The 22,369-nt window shown below is 40.1% G+C and overlaps 1 protein-coding gene and 1 pseudogene across 1 annotated transcript in view; both read right to left on the reverse strand.

Annotated features, from left to right (window-relative positions):
- LOC140928817 (uncharacterized) overlaps nucleotides 1-22,369 on the reverse strand; it is a 113,211-nt gene that overhangs the window by 87,880 nt on the left and 2,962 nt on the right. The window lies entirely within an intron of this gene.
- Nucleotides 14,446-16,619, reverse strand: LOC140928787 (zinc finger protein 862-like; annotated as a pseudogene).

Raw genomic sequence — 22,369 nt, forward strand, 5'->3', positions numbered from 1 at the left:
TACTAACACTATAAACGCCACAAGGGTCCCACCCCAATGCCCCATAAACGGTACACGCAACCTCGCACAAAAAATAAATAAATAAATAAAATAAAAAGACCAGCCTGCATCCCTCATATACACTACAAACGCTGGAAAGCGCCACAAATGTCCAACCCCAATGCCCAATAAAAAACCATGAACACTGTAGACGCCACAAGGGTCCCGCCCCAATGCCCCCTAAATGCTGCAAACACTCGAAATGGGCAGAAAAAGACCATCCCAAACGCCTGATAAACGCTGCAAATGCTGTGAACGCCACAAGGGTCCCACCGCAAAGCACCAACAATGCTACCCGTTACGCCACACCACAAAAAGAATAACTAAATAAATAAAAATAAAAAGACCAGGCTGAATGCCTCAAAAATGCTACAAACGTTGTGAACGCCACAAACGTCTAACCCAAAACACTCCATAAACAATACAAACCCTGTAGACGCCATAAACGTCCAACCCCAACGCCCCATAAACACTACAACGCAACCAGCCCGAACGCCTCATAATGCCACAAACGTCCAACTCAAACACTCCATAAAACAATACAAATGCTGTAAACGCCGCAAAAAACGAACAGCCCCAACGCCACATGAAAAATCTACAAAAACTATAAAAAGATGCTAAAATAAAAACCAGTACAAGTAGTTGTACACTTACCCGCAAACAGATGCTACCAGTACAAAAAAAAGACTATAATATTTTTATAGTACTAGTAAAACTAGTAAAACTATTTACTACAAAAATACTAGAAGGAATGTGGGTGCCTGGAGTATCCAAGGGCCTCCACTGTGGTCAGCCAGCCCCTAGAATCCTCTCCCATCGCTGGCAAATCCCGGCAGCCCAGCCATGGCCGCCCTTTCCAGGCACCCGTCACACTGAAGCAAGATGGAACAGTGGAAGGAGGCATAGAGGGTTGTGTGGAGGGGGGACGCTAAAAAACAACTGCTTCCAACAGCTTCACGCTGACGCGACCGCCACAAAAACCGCTCAATTTGATACTCCTGGCTGTGACGAAGCAGCAACGTTGCATGTGAGTTTGACCGTTGACCGGCGGAGACTAATAAGCTTGTGGCGGACAACTTAACTGAATGCCTGCTAAACTTGAGCTCGAGGACTGCTTCACGGCTAAGCTCAAGGACCGCTTCGCTGCTAAGCTCGAGGACTGCTTCACCACTAAGCTCGAGGACTGCTTCACCGCTAAGCTTGAGGAGTGCTTCACCGCTAAGCTTGAGGAGTGCTTCACCGCTAAGCTCGTGGATGGCTTCTCCGCTAAGCTCAGGGACTGCTTCACCGCTAAGCTGGTGGACCGCTTCACCGCTAAACTTGAGGACCGCTTCACCGCTAAGCTCGTGAACCGCTTCACCGCTAAGCTCGAGGACTGTTTCACCGCTAAGCTCGGGGACCACTTCACCTTTAAGCTTGTGAATCGCTTGACCGCTACTAAGCTTGTGGACCGCTTAACTGCCAAGCTCGAGGACTGCTTCACTGCTAAGCTCGAGGACTGCTTCACCGCTAAGCTCGTGGACCGCTTCACCGCTAAGCTTGAGGACTGCTTCACCGCTAAACTCGAGGACCGCTTCACCACTAAGCTCGAAAACTGCTTCACCGCTAAGCTTGAGGATCGCTTCACCTTTAAGCTCACGAATCGCTTGGCCGCAGCGCTAAGCTCGTGGACCGCCAGACGGCTAAGCTCGTGGACCGCTAGACCGCTAAAATCGTGAGCCGCGTGACCTCTTAGCAAGTAAACGGAAGACCACAGTCATTCCGCGAAAACACTGCAACCAAGCTGTTGTCGAACTATCCAACCAAGAAGTATCAGACAAAACACCCACGCAAAAACCATGGCCAAAAAAAAAACAAAAAAAACATGCAAATACCATGACGAACGTCCCGCCAACATTGCCGCCCCAAATTATGAAGAAACAATGATTGCACAAAATCCAGGCGTAGCCGAAGACAAAGTAGAAAGAAAACGGTTTGACTGCAACAGCAAAAAAAAAAAAAAGCGAGAATCAGACGGTAAAAGAATGATCCAAAGGCTAAACGAAGACAATGGCCGCCACAAAAACGCTGTACTGAGCACATTGAGGTGATGGAAGCAAGACTGACCATGCTTGAGCCAAACGACCAACCACTGACCACGCTCGCGCTCCTTGTTGTTAACTCTGTTAAATAAATATTTATTTAACCTGATTATAGATACGTGTTTTGATAACTAAACACGGCATGTTTTCATCTTGTGTTTCATTGGCAATCAAGACTCATCCACCTGACCAAAATAGACATCATTGATTGGCTGGTCACTACGTGAATTATTAATGAGTTTGAGAAAGAAAAATCTGCCTTGAATAAAATGGCGTCATGATCAGAGATGCCGCAGGTAATGTGACAGGCCTGAATGATGCCAGGATTGGAGGAAAAAACAAGGTCTAATGTTCATCCAGAGGCGGGTCACGTCGTTAAAGACACATGCTGAGTTAAACAGTATTGCAGCAATCTATCTATGAAATAAATAGAACAAAGCCGGAATGTACAATTAAGCCTAATGTTCCTGAAAGGCTGACCAGTTGTACAGCACAATAATTCTTCTATCATGTGTACCAAGCAGTTGCACCTTGTTTACTCTGACAGCGACCATTTGTGCAAATTCTTAAAGGGATGAAATATGATTAACTTTGTAGGTTCTTTTGGTAGAACAGGAGCTTAGACGTATTTTGCCGGTAGATAAGACACAAGTCAGTGATTGGCTTGGTGACGAGAGAATCAGGATGGAACAACGCTTATAATTTGGTAATCGTGGTATACCAAAAGAGCTTGTTTACCAGTTTCTTCACATGCTCTCTTAAACATGCACACCGCATTCATCTTAGTCTCGCATGACAAAAGCAGTTGAATGTCTTCCTTTTTGATTTATTGACACTGTGAAAGGTTTGAACCCAGGAGTCATTTCAAAAGTAAGTTGAGTTTCACTTGGACGATCAAACTCAACCTACTTTTGAAATTAGTTTAGTGGAAGGATAATGTACTTCAGATATGTCATCGGCTAATCCAAAGGCTTAAAACTGTTATAATTAATACCTTTACACGTCCCAGCTGCTGAACCAATACTCTCGATTTACGTAAAGCAGTGAATATGGTCGTCATTTCCACAAAAAACACCAAGGTTGTAGGTTCTTAGCCTCGGAGAATAATATGCGTCCTGAGAACTGAGTTTTGACGTCAAGAGAGCTTTGTCAAAGTCAAGCAGCAAGGTAATAACTTTTGAGCACGTATCTTTTGTCTTGGTTTCATTGTATACCAGCATTGTGCCAAAGTAGCCTTTTATTTTATTTTATATAGTATGTGGATTAGAAACAAGGTGCTCGAAGCCTTTGGAAACACCAGCTAGTTTTCTGTTCGTGACTGCAGTTATTTTAGAGCGCTCAAGGCAATAGTAGTCTACGTGGTTCATATAGACCTGTAGCCAACCATAGTGCAGGACATCTCAGTAGCATTGCATTATACTTCCATAAATGAGCATAAATGAGATGTTAATGAAGGTGTGACATCATATGAATTCATTAGTCCCAGTCTTTGACCGCATGACACTCATAGGTCATTTAACTGGAAGTCGTAGACCCCAAAAAAGCGGTCCATCAACTTTCCATCCATCTCAATCTTCATTTCTCTTACAGTGGAAACCAGGCATAGCTGTTCGCAAAGGTGTTGAAGCCTCCGTGTTCGACTACACCCTTATCAAAGACCACGCCCCATGTCTTGTCCTGACAAATGGTCGTGAGTACCTTGGTGGCGGGATTCCTGTGGATGAACGTGGGATTTGGCACTGTAATGGTCCGCCATTCTTTCTGGAGGTCCGACACCTCAGCTTGGACAGTGCATTTCAGACTTTGTTATACCAGCTGAAGGCTACTCAGTGTATTAATTTAAGTCTTATTCGACAGTACAAGGGCAAGGACAGTATGGTCAGTACAAGGATGATGATAGTTCACAATAATAATTCTTACACTTGTCAAGAGTGCCATGTCTTCAGCATGGAATCAAGCTCTCTTTATGGGCTGCTGGTACCTGAACTGCCCAATTGCGGAAATGGACTTGACACCCAACACAACCAACCCCATGATCTGTAATGAAATATCTCGAAGAACATTCTGTGATCCCTTGTGTCGAGTTACTGTCCCTCAAATGCTCCTGGAGGGAGTTCACATGGAACGTAACTTGCTTCCCGCCTCGCGGGAAAGTGCTGGTCAAAAAAGGAAAGAACCTGCGAAACCAATGCGGAGCACAGTTCACCAGCCAGTTTTGCAGGGGACTTCAATTATAAAAAAATGACAGACTCTAGTTAGCAAGGAAGTGGAGTGACCTATGGATCCCAACTACCACATGAGCATGAAAAATTATAATATAATAACTACAAAATCAAAACTCATGAAAGTGCTGTTTAATTTTTCCCAGTAAATTCAAGGTTTCTTCATGGTTTTTATCCGTGAAAATTCCTTGGAAAAAAAATTGAAAACCTTTAAAATTTCCATATTCATGACCCATGAATTTTTCCCACCCACGAACACTACTATGTAGATCAACCAAGCAGAAAGGTGGGAATTTACCAGCATTCAACAGAGCTCAATTTCGGTGAAGTTATGGCTTAGGTTCGATATTTACAGGCCTGTTCCGCTGGGCAATGCATCGCCTAAAACAAGGTGTGATTAGGAAAAAGTTTTTGCAAATGGGTGTCAATGTTGCCTAAGATGGTCTTGATGGACATAATCTTAAAAGGGCAGTCAGCAAACTGGCGAAACAAGCTATAGGTAATATGACGTCAGTGTTCATACAAAAAAAATTGCAACAATTTTTGAAGAACATTTTTCAAGTTGTTGTTTTAGAACTATGCGACGAGAGAATTCTTGTTGCTGCATAGGAGTACTGGTTACACTTACTTGTGGGAAAAGAGACAAATATTTCTTTAGAATCAGTTCCAGTTTCATTCCTTCCTGTGCATCTGTATTCACCTTCGTCTTCAATGAGTTTTTTTAGCAAATCCAGTTCCCTTAACCAGTTATTTGCCATTCTGGTTTATTGCTATCTGAATTGGAGGAGTTCCTCTCGCTGAACACTCCAACCAGAGACTCAGCATTGCTCTGACGGCAGTACCAGGGAAATGTGTTTCAGGCTTTTCTGTAGTAACAACAGCAACAATGGCAACAACTAATTTCATGTGATTAAACCAATCTTTATTCAAGTATCAGAACAATAAGTAATATGTACAATTTCAAATTATATCGTATTTACAAATTAAAAGCAAATATATGTCCACGATAGAAAACTATTTACAATTGTGAATAATTTAAAAGTAAGGAAAGGAAAATCAAGCATTACTAAGAATCTAGGCCTAAAATTATGAGTGCAGATATAGCCCAGCTACAGCGAAAGTGAAGTCTTCTGAGACCTCACGTAATTTGAATGGATATCTAGGACATCTGGGGGATCTGTGTACAGTTCTTAATATAGTGAATGAGAGCTGTATTTGAAGCGAGGATTTGCTGGCGTAGGGTTCACTGTTCTAAGTCGAAAGCTTATTTGCGACAGTTCTTAAAAAGTTCCGACAGTCAAGTCCCATGCCCCCGTTTGTACCAAACATCAGTGGTGTAAAAGTTCCCATCTCTACATCCATCACTCTCTGGTTGTATTGCCTCTTCTTCTTGTTTTCTTGCTCTTTGAAGATCGTAGCTGTGTACCTGCCCTGGTTGGACCGGGAGTTAACATGCGTTACACGTACGTCAAAGAATGCCGTTACTCCTGGTGTCCAAAAACCTCCTGCCTTCATATCTAGCCTTGTTTCTTGACTTGTAACAGTGGACTGAAGGTTGAATACTTCATTGTCGAGTGGTTGCAGGAGTGGCTCTGTCTCCACATTTCTGCACACTTTACTGATGTGTGATGTCAGAAGATCTAATTTCATTGATTGATTTATCCCCAACAAAACGTGCGTGCATTTCAACACTTTCATTGGCCAGTTTTTCAACTTCTAATTGTTAGGCTGGCTTTCACTAGCAACAAGCCGTAAGAATTCGAAGTCGGAGTCAGAATCGTGAGTGGAGTCGCAAGGGTGCATATGACCTATTAGAAGTCAAAGCAAGTGCAGTCAGGTGCTGGCTGGCAAGGTGAAATAAGAAAAGCGCATGGAACAATAATCAGTTCACCTTCCGACAAGAAAGCAAAAGCATCTCCGCAAGTGAAGACACCCAAAAAAGGAAACTTGACCTTTTTGATATGAAAATAACAGTGCTAGTCTTTTCTCTGGTATTTGAATTTCAGAACGTGATTGAGATCAACGCAAACCAAAACGTCTCTATGGCTACACAAACTAAACATGGACAGCATTCTCCTTTCTTCTCGAACTGCCCGTAAAACATTGGGATTTCCATTGTCTCACCATTTGATAGTTTCAGAACCTTTTGGTACCAAATGCAGTGTCTTGTAAATAGCGAAAACTAGCTTAAAGTCAATGTTTGATGCACTGCCTCATCTTTCTTGGGTACCGACCTGTAGAATGCTTTGCACGAAAATTAACAAACTTCATTAACATGATGCAGAATTAATTTAACTGCATCAAGAGAGGAAGTAGTTCGTGCAGCACTGCATTAATTCAGATTGGATCTAAATAATTTTAATAGATCTTTCAAAAGGTTTTTTTGATGCTCTTTTCTTAAATCAAGAGGAATTTTTGCAGGCTTATAGAAGCACTGGACTGAGACAGGTTGTCCTTCCAGTACTGCTTTGCAATTTGAACAAAACGCGATTTTTTTACCAATTTTTGAAGTCTACATTTTTGCGGTACACCCGTGCCGCTGATCACGCAAACTAGCAGGCTCACATATGGCGTCATGTGACGCAAATTAAGGAACTTGCATTACCTTGCCTTCGTCAGCTGTACACAAAAAAGATCAATTACAAGTAAGGATTAAATCACAATGTCTTCGCAAGAAGAAAGTTTTTCTGAAACAGAAAAACCAATCAGAACGCTTAATGTTTTCCTGTTGATAAAGTCACGTGTTCCTTAAAGTACGTCATATGACGTCATACTCCGAGAGAAGACTAAGACGAATGGTGTGCCAAAATGACGGCAAATTTGAACGTTTTTAAACAATTCGCCCAAAATCGTCTTTAGTTCAAATCGCAAAATGTTTTCGCAGAAGTTATTTTAATAAGGTGTAGTTTCAGATAAGGAAATAAAACATTTTAGGTGATGGGCACTTTAAGCAAGTTGACTTCTAAGGCTTTCTTGACAGCAGCCATTGTTACTAAGTGTCCAAATCCTTTGCGTTTTCGCTTGATTTGTCTTGTGTGCCGTAATCCCGCAATCAAAATTACGCATGGGCCATATCCATGTAAATTAATGCACACTTTCATTTGGGGAAAAAACAGCTGCCTTGGGAGAGTGGGCAGGAAAGCTAACAAAATGCTATCAAATGCAATGCATAAAAGATAATCTTACACGGTGAATAAAACGACATTATTAACACCATTTAACTATAGTTAAAGAGAACCTCCACTCTAAGAAAAATATCGCCCAGAATGCTCAAGTTTCCAAAAGTAGATTTTTCGCACAGAAAAACGTTCTCTTGCGTCATGTTTTTCTTTTTGGCCTCTTAAAAAAGGGCTTCAAGACCAGTTCGAACTTCCTGCGATGGCCATTTTGATTGGCCCACAAGGCTCTCTGGGGTGATGACGTAAGATGGTTGCTCATCCTGGTCGCCCAGCCGCATGTTCTGGTCATCTTTTCGTAAACAAATTTCATATTGTGATTTTAAAACGATGTCCATTCAGCCGTATCAGCTTGAACCTAAATATTCATCCAGTGGGGAAGGAGAGGAAGAACAGCTTGATTCAAGGGAGGAAGAAGTCTCTTCTTTAGATGGATCTTTAGATGGACCTGTCTTAGTGTGAATGTGAGAGATGTGTGATGCCAAGTGAAGTTAAATGTGTCTGCTACAAAGAACTTCCTTTTTTGTCACAACTGGTGGAAGGTTTGTTGATTCCGATGTAGTATATGTATTTAATTTCACTTTTGGTTTTTTGAAGGGGTGCTAGGAATATTATAAAAATTTATTATCCGGATAATTCTATTCTTGGTGGTTTCTGTTCCATAGTCTCATAGTTGTTTGCGTCCATCCTTTAATCCATCAATTTGTCGCCCATTTCCGATTAAAATGCTCTTGTTTACTATCGGAAATCGCACGAGAAACAAATCTCTAGTCAAAATTCGACACCCATACGGACCGGTCATAAAGTAGAGGGGGGGGGGGGGGGGTGGGCTATGAAAATTTTTTTTTTTAAAGTACTGGTTTTCAGTGGCCCACCCCCGAGTTATTTGACAAAATTGGGGCGGCCCACCCCCCAACCAAAACCAGTAACGCTGATGTGGATAGGTACATTAGGAAACATTGGCTTACCACTTTAATGAGAACCTCCAAAAAATATTTGAGATAGAAATGTTGTAACACGTCGTCCCACTCTTGAACAGAATTCATCTTCTGCCATCATTCACTTCTTGTTCATCGTCATCATTGTCTTCCTCTTCTTAGATGGAACTTCCAATTTCTTGGAGAACTACATGGTAGTTTTTGCTGCTGCCATCATACTCTTTGTTGCCACAGTCATTGTTGTCATCACCATCAGTATCATCTGCGTGAACACTATTATAGTCATCGTCATCATCCCCTGTCTCCTCCTCATGTTCGCCATCATGAAAATCAATATTTTCTTCCATGTTAACCTTTCTCGCAGCTTGCTCAATAGTTGCTTTGTCAAGCTGGGCTTTGGCTAAACAAGCTGAAATTAATACTGGCCTCTCGTTTTTCCTATTTTCTTATTTCCCAATTGGTGCTTTTCCAGAAAGAGATTCACAGCTGATACTTTTGGCTTTTTCAGAATCCCCGCCATGAACATCTCTTCCCAGTTGTAATCAGCGTACTTCTTTTGGGAGTCAGTTTCTCTCTGATGTTTTCTGTCATCTTTTTGTTTCCATTTCTTCACTTCAAGATATTGGGGGTGCGGGAGGTACTTTTGCACATGTAATTCCTGAACAGCAAAGGTTTTGGAAAACTCAGCAATTGAGTCACTGTCTTCCAGGGTTAGTTTTCTTTCTTTTACATGCCTTTTAATCTGAGCCGTTGGTTGATAATCATATATCTCTCTGGAATGTCCTTCTGGTGAAGTGATAGGAGTTTCATCAAATGATAAATATTTCAGATCTGGTAGAGCGGTTTCATCAGGCCTTGGACGTGGTACCCGGTGCAAAGAATCTCTGAAAGGAGGGAATTTCGTGCAAAACTCACAAAGGACTCCCCGTTTAGTTGGCAATCACCTTTGATATACTCTAAGTATAGTTCTCCGACGTGAACGTGCTGTTCGATGAAGGCATTGATGTTTTTAAAGTACACATGGCCTATTATGTCGTTTTGTTTCGATTCTGCTGTTGACACAAACTGCCTAGGTTGTTCAGTATTGAAAAAAAATCGGTCTTCTTTTTGAGGTGTGACGAAGGAGTGCATAACGTCTCCAGCTGTTAGATGCAGTCAATAAATCATTAGTCATTAGTCGCTCAATCGAGATATGAAAGGATAAATGAATTTCTTGTGACTGAAATCTTGTTCCACTTGTTAGTTGTAGCTACCAAACAATCAATATAGCGATCATCAACCACACCTTTAGAAGAAGAGGCCAAGTTTCTCTTTTTCATCACACCAATTACTCAGCAATAAACATGCAATAGGGCAAGGAAAGTTGCAGATGTGAAATACATTGCCATTTTCTTTACAGTGATAATCTTAACTCGAAACTAGTGCAAAGTCCATTTTAACATATGTTACATAGTTACCTTATGACCAATGAAGTAATCTGCCCCTTTATTATATTTACTGGGAAAGAAACACAGGCTTAGAAGGGTCTTCACAACACCAAGGAGTAGCCCATGCATGTAATCAAGACAGGTACCCTTCACCATGTTATGATGGCAAAGAGAAAGTGCCAAACTATATCCTTTGATTCCCTGCACCTGCACAAAGAAAAAACAAAAACTATAATGGCAACAACTCTCATAGCAACAGGAAACATATGTGAAGGATAAAAAGGCACGCAAAGTCATATTCACTAACATGGACAGTTAATGAAAAAGGTAGGTAAAAAAATTGTTGCAGGTAAAATACATGCATATTCTTAGTTTACTGCGCTTTTCATAAACGTGCAAATTCTGAAGTTCAAAAGCCAACTGACGTTTGCATTTGTAGCTGCCGTCAATCATCTTAGCAGACCTCTTAGGAAACATAAGTTTACTTCAATAGGTTCAAAAGCTCATGGTTTGTGATTTTTGATTGTGGATTTCGATCTGTTAACTTTAGTGTGTGTTATTGTATTTCAGGATTCGTTGCTTGTGATCGTAATTAAGATTGACAGCAGTGAAAAATGTGATTGTGAAGGTGGTTTTTGAACTTCAGAAGTTCGTCTGTTTTTGAAATGGGCAGTAAGCCAGAGAGAATTTGTTTTCTCCTCTGAAAGTGGATGTGCCAACCGATAAAAAAAACTACCGTAATAATAGCTTAATAATATTTACCTTTTCTCCTGTCTCATTTGCGAGTTCAGCATCTTGCCTAAAAGACTCTGCTGTCCTTTGGGTTGTTGTCTTGTAATCTTCAAACAAGTATGCCTTTGAATGACCCTTTCCTAACTTAATGTTACAGGTCGAACAACCACAGTCCTTATTGTGGGGTACCAGGCACAGCCAATAGGACTTTGTTTGCAAATCCATCGTAGAAAGTAATGGATATATATGGACAGGACAGCATTCTTTTTCTTTTGTGACAGTAATCCTGTTTAAAGAAAGAGGTTTATTGGCAAAACATCTCCCAATCAGAACTAAGAATGACAATATTACTTTCTAACATTGCCCAATTTTTAAACCTATCATCTCTTTGTAAAACAACGAAAGGCAAAGTTATGTGGCTTGATGTTGTTTAAAGTGTCCAAACATACGTCAAATTTCATGTTCTCAATTTTTAGCTACAGTTCTGGAAGGAAGGAAGAGAATGATCCAAGCAATTTTTAAAGGTAAGAATTTAATAGTTACGTTGTGGTTGAAAGTAACTTTTACGATCAAATAAATAAAATTTCATCATTTCTTTTCATGGATTATCGAAGAAAATACAGTATACTAATATATTTATTTACGTTTGCCTAGAAGATAAAAAATAAAATTTCACATACGTACCATTTTTGCTAATGCTGATCAAGGCGATAACAAGAGGGTTCAGGAATGCATGCATTAGGGACTTGTCAGAAATTAGCAGGGGGGGAGGATGGTGGAAACAGAGGGAGGGTCACAACATTTTGAGACTCAGAAAAGGGAGGGGTCATGAAAAATGGGCCGTTAAAAGGGGGAGGGCCATGCAAATATAGCCCGTGATCATGTAGAGGTTCACCTGCAGAATAAAAGGAAGTTTCTTATTTGGTAAAAAAAAAAGAAAAATAATAATAAACAACAACAGAACATTATGGATATAAACTGTGAAGTACTATTGCAAGAATTTAACAAACATGTACTTTTCATTTATTACACGGCAATGCTATAGAGTCTTATTGCATTTTTATTATGAATAATGTTGTTATTAATGTTATTAGAGTTTTGGCTATCCTATTCATCACTGTCTTCAGCGTCACCATCAATGCTACTGTGAGCATCTTGATCATCATCATTTATGTCATCAACATTGATACAATCACTTTCATCATCATCATGATTTTCATTTAAGTTGAAGCTTGGATATTGCTGGATAATTTCCTGTTATTCATTGGTGAACAACCCTTCTCAAAGATGTATTGGGTATATGGCCTTTGTGTTTTGTAAAGGCCACTTATTCCTTCATAATGAAGAGATAATGGGCCAATAGGCTCTGTAACATTATGCCACTCTTGCTGAGGTGCAATGGTCTCCATAACTTTTTTGCAGCTAGCTTCCATTCTTTTTGCTCTAGGTTTTTTTTGCTTTCCTTTTATTTTGTTTTTGTTTCCTTTTTTCTTGTTGGCTTGGAATACTGAACCTTAAAGAGCCTGGAACATTTTTCTTTCAATTCTGTAAGGTGGGGAGGGTCATGATATTTTAGGCCAAGCGTAAGGGGAGGGTTAGCAAATTTCACTCCCATTGAAGGGATGGGTCACCTAATTTCTAAACCCAAATTTAAAATTCCCACCCCCCCTTCCCCCCCTGCTAATTTCTGACAAGTCCCTTACAGGCTTCCCTTTGCCTTGCCATAGGCCCCAAAGAGCAACATTCTTCTTAAGAAACCTAAAATAAAAAAGGAAAGAAACTATAGTACATATTTTTTGGTCATTAGTGAATGGTAAGGTATATCATTACATGAATTCTTTAAAGAAAGCAATGAATACAAACATACTGCTTAGAAAAAAAAGATACAGCCCTTTTTTCATTTTTCAAACTTATGTATTTGCTTTTCATACTGCATACAAAAATAACACAATACCTGCAATGGGGGTACATTGGGCTGTTACTCCATTAAACAGAAACATATTCCCCGGGAGAGTTAGAAGTTTTAGAACAATACTTACCTTTGTCTCATTTCAAACGCATTACTTGCTTACAGTGTATCTTGATTTTTATTCACATTGGTGGTATTGGTGGTAGCCATGTTTCTTGTTGATATGTGAAATGACCTACTCCTCCCCTTAATAGTCAAAAGAATACAACACCCAGGAGATCCTTGCGCTATTTTGCCTTTTTGTGACCCTGGTGACAAAGCCCAATTTCTTTTGGGCTTTGCCACAGGCAGCCAAGTTGGTTTTTTTTTCTGCTAGCCGTTTTTGACCCTTGAGTTCAAAGGAAACTAGAGAATAATATAAGGTTCAACAACAACAAAATAATAATTACCGTCACCATTTGGACAAAATACATGCAGTTTACCGAATTGAAATGGGCAAAGAATTCAGAAAAAAGATTAAATAATGTACAATGAAATTTTAAAAAGATATATACATGAACACATACCTCTCCCTAGTAGGAATTTCATTAATGGCTAAGAAGACTGGCCAAACAGATATAGATGAACTGTTAAAGATGGGAATACCATCAGTGTTTAAAAGTGTAGAAAGGCAATTTGAACCAACCAAAATTCCACTTGATTCACACAGCTTCCCGTACTCACTGCCATCAATGACATCTTTGACATGACCGGAGAATGGCTTGTATCTTTCTTGCAGGGTAGCTTGAATGGTCTCCCACATTGCATTTCCATTAAAAGAAGAGGGGCCATGTCATGCCCTTACATAACATTGAACGAGCAATGAACATATAAATTTATAAGACCAAGCTCATCCTGTGGCATGGTGATCATTAAGATTCCCAATACTGAAATAGCATTACCATTAATAAACTCCGTTGAAATGGTAGTATTGCACGTTATGTACCATTTCAATTCCAGGTTTGCATCCACCAAGGCGGCATGTTGGGGGTCAAGACCATAGACCTTTTTCACAAAGAATTTACATGAAAATGGAGTTTAGTTCCTAAAGGAGAGAAACAATTTTGTTCTTGACCACTAATGTAGCATGGCCAACGTCCAAGCAATGCATGGACCAAGTCAGGGGTTTCAATAAGTTTTTGCACAAGTGGGTGCTTAAGAGTAACAGGCGGGTATATTTGCCGAAGACCTGAAGGGCCTTCGACCCTTGGGGGTCCAAGGACATGCTCTACCGGAAAATTTTGAAGTTCTAGACTCGCAGATGCATTTTCAGGTCTTTTTTTGTTGCTTTGTTGTTTCATTTTTTTGCTCCTAAGTCAACTAATTTAAACAAATTTAAAGAGAATTATGTTACAATGAAGTAGTCAGTCAACTAGTTCTGTTGAGGTGCTACTTTTTAACACTTTCACCACTGGTATCTTTAAAATGGTCTACGTTTAATGTAGTTTTAGCTCAGGGTTTAATCCTTAAATTAAAAAAATCAATCTATTCTACAGAGAAACATGGTTATATTTTAGTCGCATATATTATTACAAAAACACAGAGGCAACTTAAACAGTGTATGTAACTGAGTGTCTTATATCACTTATATCAGTCTGAAGCCACTTAATTTACGACTTGATTTTCAAGACTTTCAAGAGCCGAGCGTTTTACTGCTTGAGCACTTTCTACCAGATTTTAACCATAACAAACCTTCTTGATTATACCTATTGGAACATAATTTTACAAATCACTTACTTGCACAACACGTCTTACCTGAAAGTCATATCCCAAACCTAAATACAAGGTGGAATGTGGAAAATCTCTTCCACTGTTTATATTGTTATTTCAAAATATACTGTTACAAAAGAAAGCACGAGTCCCTAGAATAGGGATCGAGTGCTTAGTATTCATCTTCACTTCTGAAAGCAGAATCATCCGAATCATAACTTGCTTGGTGGTCTGCAAGTTTAAAAGCTTCAACAGCAGCTTCCACCTTTGCTTGCACACTTGCTTCTTCAACTTTTTCATCTTCCTGGACCTGGATATCGGTTTGTACAGCAGAGTCCACAAGAATGGCTTGAACTTCACTCTGCGAGTTTCCAGAAGTGCCACCTTGATTTGCAGATAGCGGGAGTTTCCTTCTTTTCTGTGCGTTTCTCCAGGCCTCAACAGCTTCTTCAACAAGTTCCTGTGCTTCGCCGACAGGTGGTCCGTTGATGGATACATGCAGCAGCGCCTCCAACATCTGATTAGTCATACTGCTACGGAGTCGACTCTTTACCCTCTTAATAGCACTAGCTCCTCTCTCAGGCCATGCATTTGACATAGGAAGAGAAAGAATGATTTCTGCAATCCACACAAGCTTAGGGTAGAAGTGGCCATATTCTGTGCACATGGAAAGTAGCCTCTTCAGACTCCACTCAGTTGGGGTGATGTTGTCAAGTTCCTGAGGAATCTCCTCTTTCCACAAAAGAAGATCGTATTTTAACTTCTCGCACTCTGCTTTCACTTGCTGCTGAGCTTCCTTGTCACCTGGAAAGTAGTGGTTTGACAATGTGCCGATTTCCTTCGACCCATAGCTTAAAAACTCTGCTGTTCCACGGTGTTGAATGGCATTTGCATTAAAGATGGCAAATGCACAGACCACTGTAATCGCATCCTTGAAACGAGAATCAATGTTCTGGTTGAGGGCTTGTGTGTACTTCTTTAGAAGGTTGCGAAGAACTTGTATCTCGTGGTCATTGCTTTTAAACTCACAGGTACCGAGCCGGCCATTCTCCCGAAAATCAACCTGAAGTTGGGTGATGGGGGTTTCGTCTTGTGCTATCTTCGTTAGCTTGTCAGTAGTGTAGGTGATAGCTGGTAGGATATGGCCAAAGTTGACGGTACCTCGCTGGAGTACTCTGCTTAACGCAGCAAGCTCTGGAAGGACAGCCTTCAATATATATATCATACCAATAAACTTAAAGCCCTTCATTTTGGACAGCAGATACGTCACCAAGCCATCTTTTTCATCTGCGAGATTGATAGCTTGTATGATAGGAACAAAGTCTTCATACACTCCATCTACAGCATCGGTTGTTGACAGCCAACGTGCTCTGCAAGCTGTTCGCACCTTTTTCTCTCCACAACAGACCTTGCTTTTTCTGATAGCTTCATCTTGCGCCACCACTCTTGTGCTTTCACCAAAAGAGTAGTCCGCTAAGGCAATGTAGCAAAAAACTTCCAGAGTTGCAAAAGGACTCCTTCGACTTGTGTGATGTATTTTGTCTCATCACACGCACCAGCACAAGCAAGGGCCAGTCTGTGACAGACAGTGCACATTAACTATCTTGCTGTTGATTTGCTTCAGTCAGGCAGCAACACCTGTTCTTTCGCCAGTCATTACTTTGGCGCCATCACTTACTAGGCTCATCATCTGAATGTCAAGTCGACAATTGTCCAGATTGTTAGTGATTGTCTGAGCATTGGCAGAAGAGGAGTCCTCCAAAACATTGTCGACAAAAAGGAATTTCACCATAGTCTCTCCATAATCAGAGACATACTGAGCAAAACCTATCAACTGTTCCATGACCAAAATGTCCGTTACCTCATCAACTAATGGACCAAATGCTTTTGATTTCCTTAGTTCCTCAACCACTCTCTGCTTCAGTACTTAGCCTAGAGTCAAGAAAATCTCGATAGTTGACCCAGCGGAGCGATGACGAAAATGCTTCATGTTTTCAAGGCCAAGCCTTTGTAGAAATGTGAGAAGTGATAGAAACTTCTCTTCTTTATCCAACCAGTATACCGACATAAATGCATTCTGTAGGACTTCATCTTTGTTCTTGACTTGTTCCTTGACTTCTCTGTGAAAAATTGACACTTGGCTGAGCATCTCTGCCTGAACAGCTGCTACATACTGAGCATTTTTTGAATGATCTTTTAGAAGATCTGTTTTCAGGCGCTGTGCAGGTATGAGGTTATATACTTTACTTTAGGTTTTCAGGTTTGCAGTATTGTGCTTCTTACACAACAACAAAACATCCCCCCTTTCTCATCATCTGATTCCTCCTTATAAATCACCCACCACATGCCAGTACATCAATCTAATGCCAAGTAATCATCTCTTATCTATCGGTGCTTGAAACGGTCTCGTTTTAGGGCAGAATTTTTTTTCTGCTTCCTTTCAGTTAGGCTGAAACAATTATTTTTATTACAAGTGTAATAACTGTGGACGATTTCAGAAGGTCCGAACAGCTTCAACACAAAATGATGATCACAGAAATCGATGCTCATCTCGCTTCTTGTGTAGGATGTAGCGGGTTTTACAATATCTGCTACGCTCTCACCAGATTTCGAAGATGGAAGGGGCTTTTCCTTCGCTGACGTCAGTGACTGACTCATTTAACTATCTACTGAACTACGTTCTGCAGAAAAAGAGATCAGTTGGCCGAAGTAAGACACAACACAAGGCAAATAACTGAACATGATACATTTTATTCAATTCCATCAACAAACGATACACAATATAGTGGCACAAAAATGAAGCATAATCAATATTAACATTTGAACGATATAATCACAGAAGGTTTTCCTTTTAATATCCTCAACTAACCTTGGGAGGAATCAGTCTCGTTTGACCTCTTCTGTTTTGACACTGGTGAAATATGCAAACAACGATTGCCTTTTGGCTGCCATTAGTATTCACACTCTGTCCCAGTTCCCCTCGATTTCAGCTGAGATGCCTTGCGCATTTTTTTTGACGTAGCTTCGGAAGTGATGTTTATTACGTGTTTTGCAGACTTTGCTTCAACTTTCATGGGCCAGAAGGCTTGGAAGATGCCAGAATCTCTTTTCCTTTTCATTTCCTTTTGATTTCCTATAACACAAAACCTATTTTGCCAAATTTTTTGGCAAGAATTCGAAGCTGAGATGAAATTATCTGGTCTTGACGTTCGTGTGAAGGCTCCAAGCGGGTAATCGGCCCGTTGCGTGGGTAGATCTAGCCGCTACCCGGCTACTATTGAAACCCCTGCAAGTTATTGCAAATTTTGCTCAATGTTTGCCAAAATGTTTCTGTATAGAATAGACCTTGTCACGGTTTTCGACGCCATCTTGAGAAGTAGGCAAAACCGTGACAAATTACAGTGTTTGTATGAGAATCTAATGTCGAATAATTTCCGTAAAACAGCTGTTGTAAAAAGTATATGAACTGTAAATTAAAGCTTCACTCTTAAGGGTTGTACTGAAAAAATTTGAGGGGGTAACATGACCTAGAACTTTTTTTGAAAATTTTCTACACATTTGTCTATAAAAATTTCCTGGGAAAAATTGTAGACAAATATATGGAAAATCTGAAGCAAGCTTCTGTAGAAATTTAAGCACAGTAACGGCCCCCAAAATTTTTTGGTAAAATCCTTTGCTGTGTAGCTTTAATTTACAGTTCATATTCTTTCCAGAACAGCTATTTTACCAAAATTATTCGACATTAGATTCTCGTACAAACACAGTAATTTCTCAAGCGTTTGCCTACTCATCAAGATGGTGTCAGAAACCGTGACAAGGTCTACATATGTTGTAAAATGTCCTGAAACTGTTCTTCCACTGGTGTAGAAACAAAATAACTTTCTTCGTTTGGCTGCCTGCTCTTCCCTTTTTCCTTGATACCGAAGACTTAAGAGACAAATAAAAAAGAGGGTGTTAAAAATAGTTAAGCTAAACCGGTCAATTCGCCCAAAGCTTTGTCGAGCGAAACCAGGGAGTTTTCTTCATCGCAATATTACAATTTCTTTTATAAATAAACAGATAAATAAAGTGGAATGAGACCATCTCTCTGAAATATCTGGCTCTTTATGTCACAGTGAAACAAAACAAGCGCAATTTTTGTGTAACGTACCTTTGAGCCATATATGATGAGACAAAAGAAGTAACGAATGTAATGGCTCTTTAGCGAGACCCTGTTAGGGAGGGTGCCCATGTCCCTGTCTGAATTTCACAGCCAGCTATGTCGCAATTTCTGAACATTCTCGTGTTGCCTGTCGGAATTTCAATAATAATTTTTTAGCTCGTTGCCAGTCTGACAATCTGCATTCGCTACAACTACTCCAATGGAACATACGGCCTCTATCTTTAGTACTTTTAAGCCCAGGGTTTTAAAAGCTTTATAAATGTTTCATATTCATTCAGACTACTTGGAATAGTAATTGAAGTCAATGAAATTCCACCTAGTAAACTATACAAGTGTAGAGATTTTTAAAATGGCTTGGCTTGAATCGAGGCCTATTCTGGCAAAACACTCGAGCTATCATAACGTTTCTAAAATTCTGGTTGTGCAAGAGTCTAATGTTTCTTCCAAGTTAAACTCTGATTTAGTTGTCAGACTGTGCTTTTCCGTAACTATAACAACCCAGGAGGAAGGACATTATCAACCGTTCATTATCTGTAAGGCATGCGTTTACAAGAAGTCTGTGAAAAAATGAACTAAATGTCCAGACGATTTGGGCAGATGAGAGTTCTCTCGGATGTTATGCGAAGTGGCATTCCTCCAAAGACGACGTCTGCTGGGTTTTCATCATCATCAGAGTCGAGGTCGCTGTTCTCTTCACCGCCTTCTTTGTCTGGCAAAAGGTCTTCCACATCATTTTGGTATCGAAGAAATGTCTCGTATGATACCTCCATCAATTTCACAAAATCACACCCTTTTTCAAAATGCTCCTCCCCCACTTTACTGATGATAGCATCTCGGTGGATTCGTACGGTCTCATTCAAAGTAAACAGCAGACAGTCTTCAAATGAAGAAACAAATAACTCAATATCACAAAAAGAATTGTCTTCCTTGTCGGTGACATCAGCTACGACAATTCCAACAAAGAAGGGTCCCCTGTTCGGGTATCCAGGTATGTGGCTGTGCTTGACGACCACAACACTGTTGGCGTCAAATGAAATGGCTCCTCTGACAGCTTCCTGCTCGATCTCTGTGATTAGTGTTTCTCTAGCTGTGAGGTCGTCTGTGGTGGAAAAATCTAATGGTCGTGGAGGCTGATCTGGTGTTGTGTATGCCAACAATGGAGGTGTACCTACATTGTCCTTGGTACTTTGATTTCAAACGGTCAGTTGACGGACTGCTTGCTTATGCATGACTTATAATAATAATAATAATAAACACTTATATAGAGCGGCATCCACTAATTGCTCAAAGCGCTGTACAATAATATGGTAGGCGGCTCCTAACATTTTGTCTGCCATAAGTATGAAGTACTTTCCCAACAAACGTGTCCAGTGAACCTTGGTTCTTACTTAATGACAGCCGTGCCCAAGTAATATATTACAGCAACAACGATGACAACCCCTTTGGCTGAGAAATGATTCTTTCATTTTTGGTCTTAGTTAGTCAAGTGCATCTGTATGCATAATTTTGTGAAAGAGACAGGGGCAAATTCACCTGAACCATTAAAGGGAAAGTGACACGTACAAGCTAAAAATTGGAAGGATTTGTATGCGAAAAAACTTATGCCACCCAGTCACACTTGAATGGTTTTCCATACAAATCCTTGTAAACTTCAAAATTTTCAAACTGCTTTAAAACATCTGCTTAACCATTATGGGGCACAAATCTCTTTTTGATTCATAACACTTGCAGTGCGAACTGGAAAACCGTGAACACTTGAAAGATCAAGACACGTCAACTGGCCACAAATTTTCAAACTAATTAACATTCTTGCTTGCGGGTTAGGTTTCTTATGCCTGGTTGGCTTTTTTCTTGCAATACAATAACATTCCAGAAATATTTCTGGTGTTCCCGGTTTTCCTGGTTGCTATTATCTTATCTATTATTAATATTAAATTATCATCTTATCTTATTTTAAAAGAACACACCCACTCGCCCCCTCCCATATTCACAATAAATTTGGTCCTCCCTTTTCCCCTCCCTCCCCTCTGGTTTTTCCCCCTCCTTCCCTCGCAATCCCGCTTCCTGTGGCCCCCCTGGTCACAAGCCCAACATCTCACTGAAAGAAAACAAGAAAAAGAATGAATTAACATTTGGTGAGAGAAATTGACATAAACAGAAGGGGGCTTAGGTAGCAATGACATCATGGCACGTATAAATTCAGCCGTTTTAGAGGGCTGTTAATTAACTAGGGCTTTTAAAGCGAATCCTCGTGCATTGGCTGTAACCAGAGTTGTTTACTGTTGCTTTTCAAAGTCATTTTTTATTTATGCTATGTTGAAATGAATGCTAGTTTAGCTCACCATTGGTCTGTAGTTTTGTTTCCAGTTCTGAAAGAGAATGAAATACAGTGTTATTGACCATAAGAATTAATGTTAGCTAATTGATTTGGCTACTGTATCACCGTTAATTAATTATCTTAGCTATTGTGATGAAAGTTATTGTTTACTACACGTGGTACAAAGACCCCTAAATCTTACCTTGATTTTTATTTAATAAGAGCTTGGATTTCTGCCGAAAAGAAATTAGTTGTGAAACATTAACAAGACTGCTGGATGAGGATTCATCTGTGTCGGGATGAAAAACAGTTACTCTTCATTGATCTAAGTGGTCTGACATGTTTTATTTTTGTACAGCTTAATCCAAAAAGGTTGCATTGGTTGCAGTAGGCTTCAAATGATTCCAACACATGACTACCTCAGGTTTAGGAGTCTGAACTCTTGAATGGGATTGTGTCTCTTGTGAACGTCTGCGGAAGAGTAATATTGACTTCACGTTTCACCTCCATCACGTTTAGGCCCATTATTTTGCAACAGTCAACTACTTCACCTCCTTCGTACATGGTGCATAACAGAAGCTGACTCTCAACACGTTGAACTCCTAAAGCTCAACTCATCCTCTCTGTAATGAATGTTGCATTAGATTGACAGTCATTTAGAGCGTATCACAGTTATTCCTTTTCAGCGTTCTCATAGCTCGATACCAAGACTGGAACAATCAGACTTTGATCTTGACTAAATCCTTGACCTCTAACTCCACAGACTATTGTGCACTTGTTAGATGGTGAATGTTTGCTTACACGAGGCACACACAATCTTTGTCTTGCATTTATTTTCCTTTGCCATATGGGCATTTTCTAGGCATCTCAAACACAGACACCTCTTTGGCAAGAACAAGATTCTTACTTTGAGTGGGGTTTTCAAAAATTCTTGACAGGTATCGAGGCTATGCCTCCCTTTACATATCTGCACGGATCAGTGTCTTGACTGTTCTCCAACGCCAGTGGCTAATGCATTTCTTCTCTTTTTTCACGATAACTAAGGCTTCCTTTTTGGTGTCTGATGTCTTGAACATTGGCTTCAACACCAATGAGAACAGGTTGACACTGTAGTTTGACTATTTCAATGACAAATGCAGAGAAGGTAGGAAATTTATTGTCTCCATGCTTAGCTTGATTCTCAAGGACTTTAGTACCCTACTTGGAATGAGCCCAGCTCGGAAGAATTCTCACTAGTTTCTTGTCGTCGTTTTCCTTGTTTAATGGTCCATATCCTCAACTGACTGCTTTCCTAATTTGCAAGTTCTTAAGTAGTCAGCATGCTCCCTTAAAGCATTTCCATCCTTCAATGAAATCCTCGATCATTGTTTTAACTTGTCTCGAAAGGCCTGAGCAAAAACAGAAGGGTGTCCAAATCGTTTCTCTAAAACTTTGTGCTTCAGGCGCAGACACAAACTGATATTCTTCGACAACCTTTCTCGAAGCCCCAGACAAATAATCAAAATCAAACTTTGTTCACGGTGTCACTTCATCAGGAATTCTCTTCCAGTGTACCGTTTGCATAACAAATTTTAAGACAAACTACACTAATGCTAAAAATATATGTTCTAGAATTAA

Source organism: Porites lutea, chromosome 2 (assembly GCF_958299795.1).
Source record: "Porites lutea chromosome 2, jaPorLute2.1, whole genome shotgun sequence".
NCBI classification, from domain to species: domain Eukaryota; kingdom Metazoa; phylum Cnidaria; class Anthozoa; order Scleractinia; family Poritidae; genus Porites; species Porites lutea.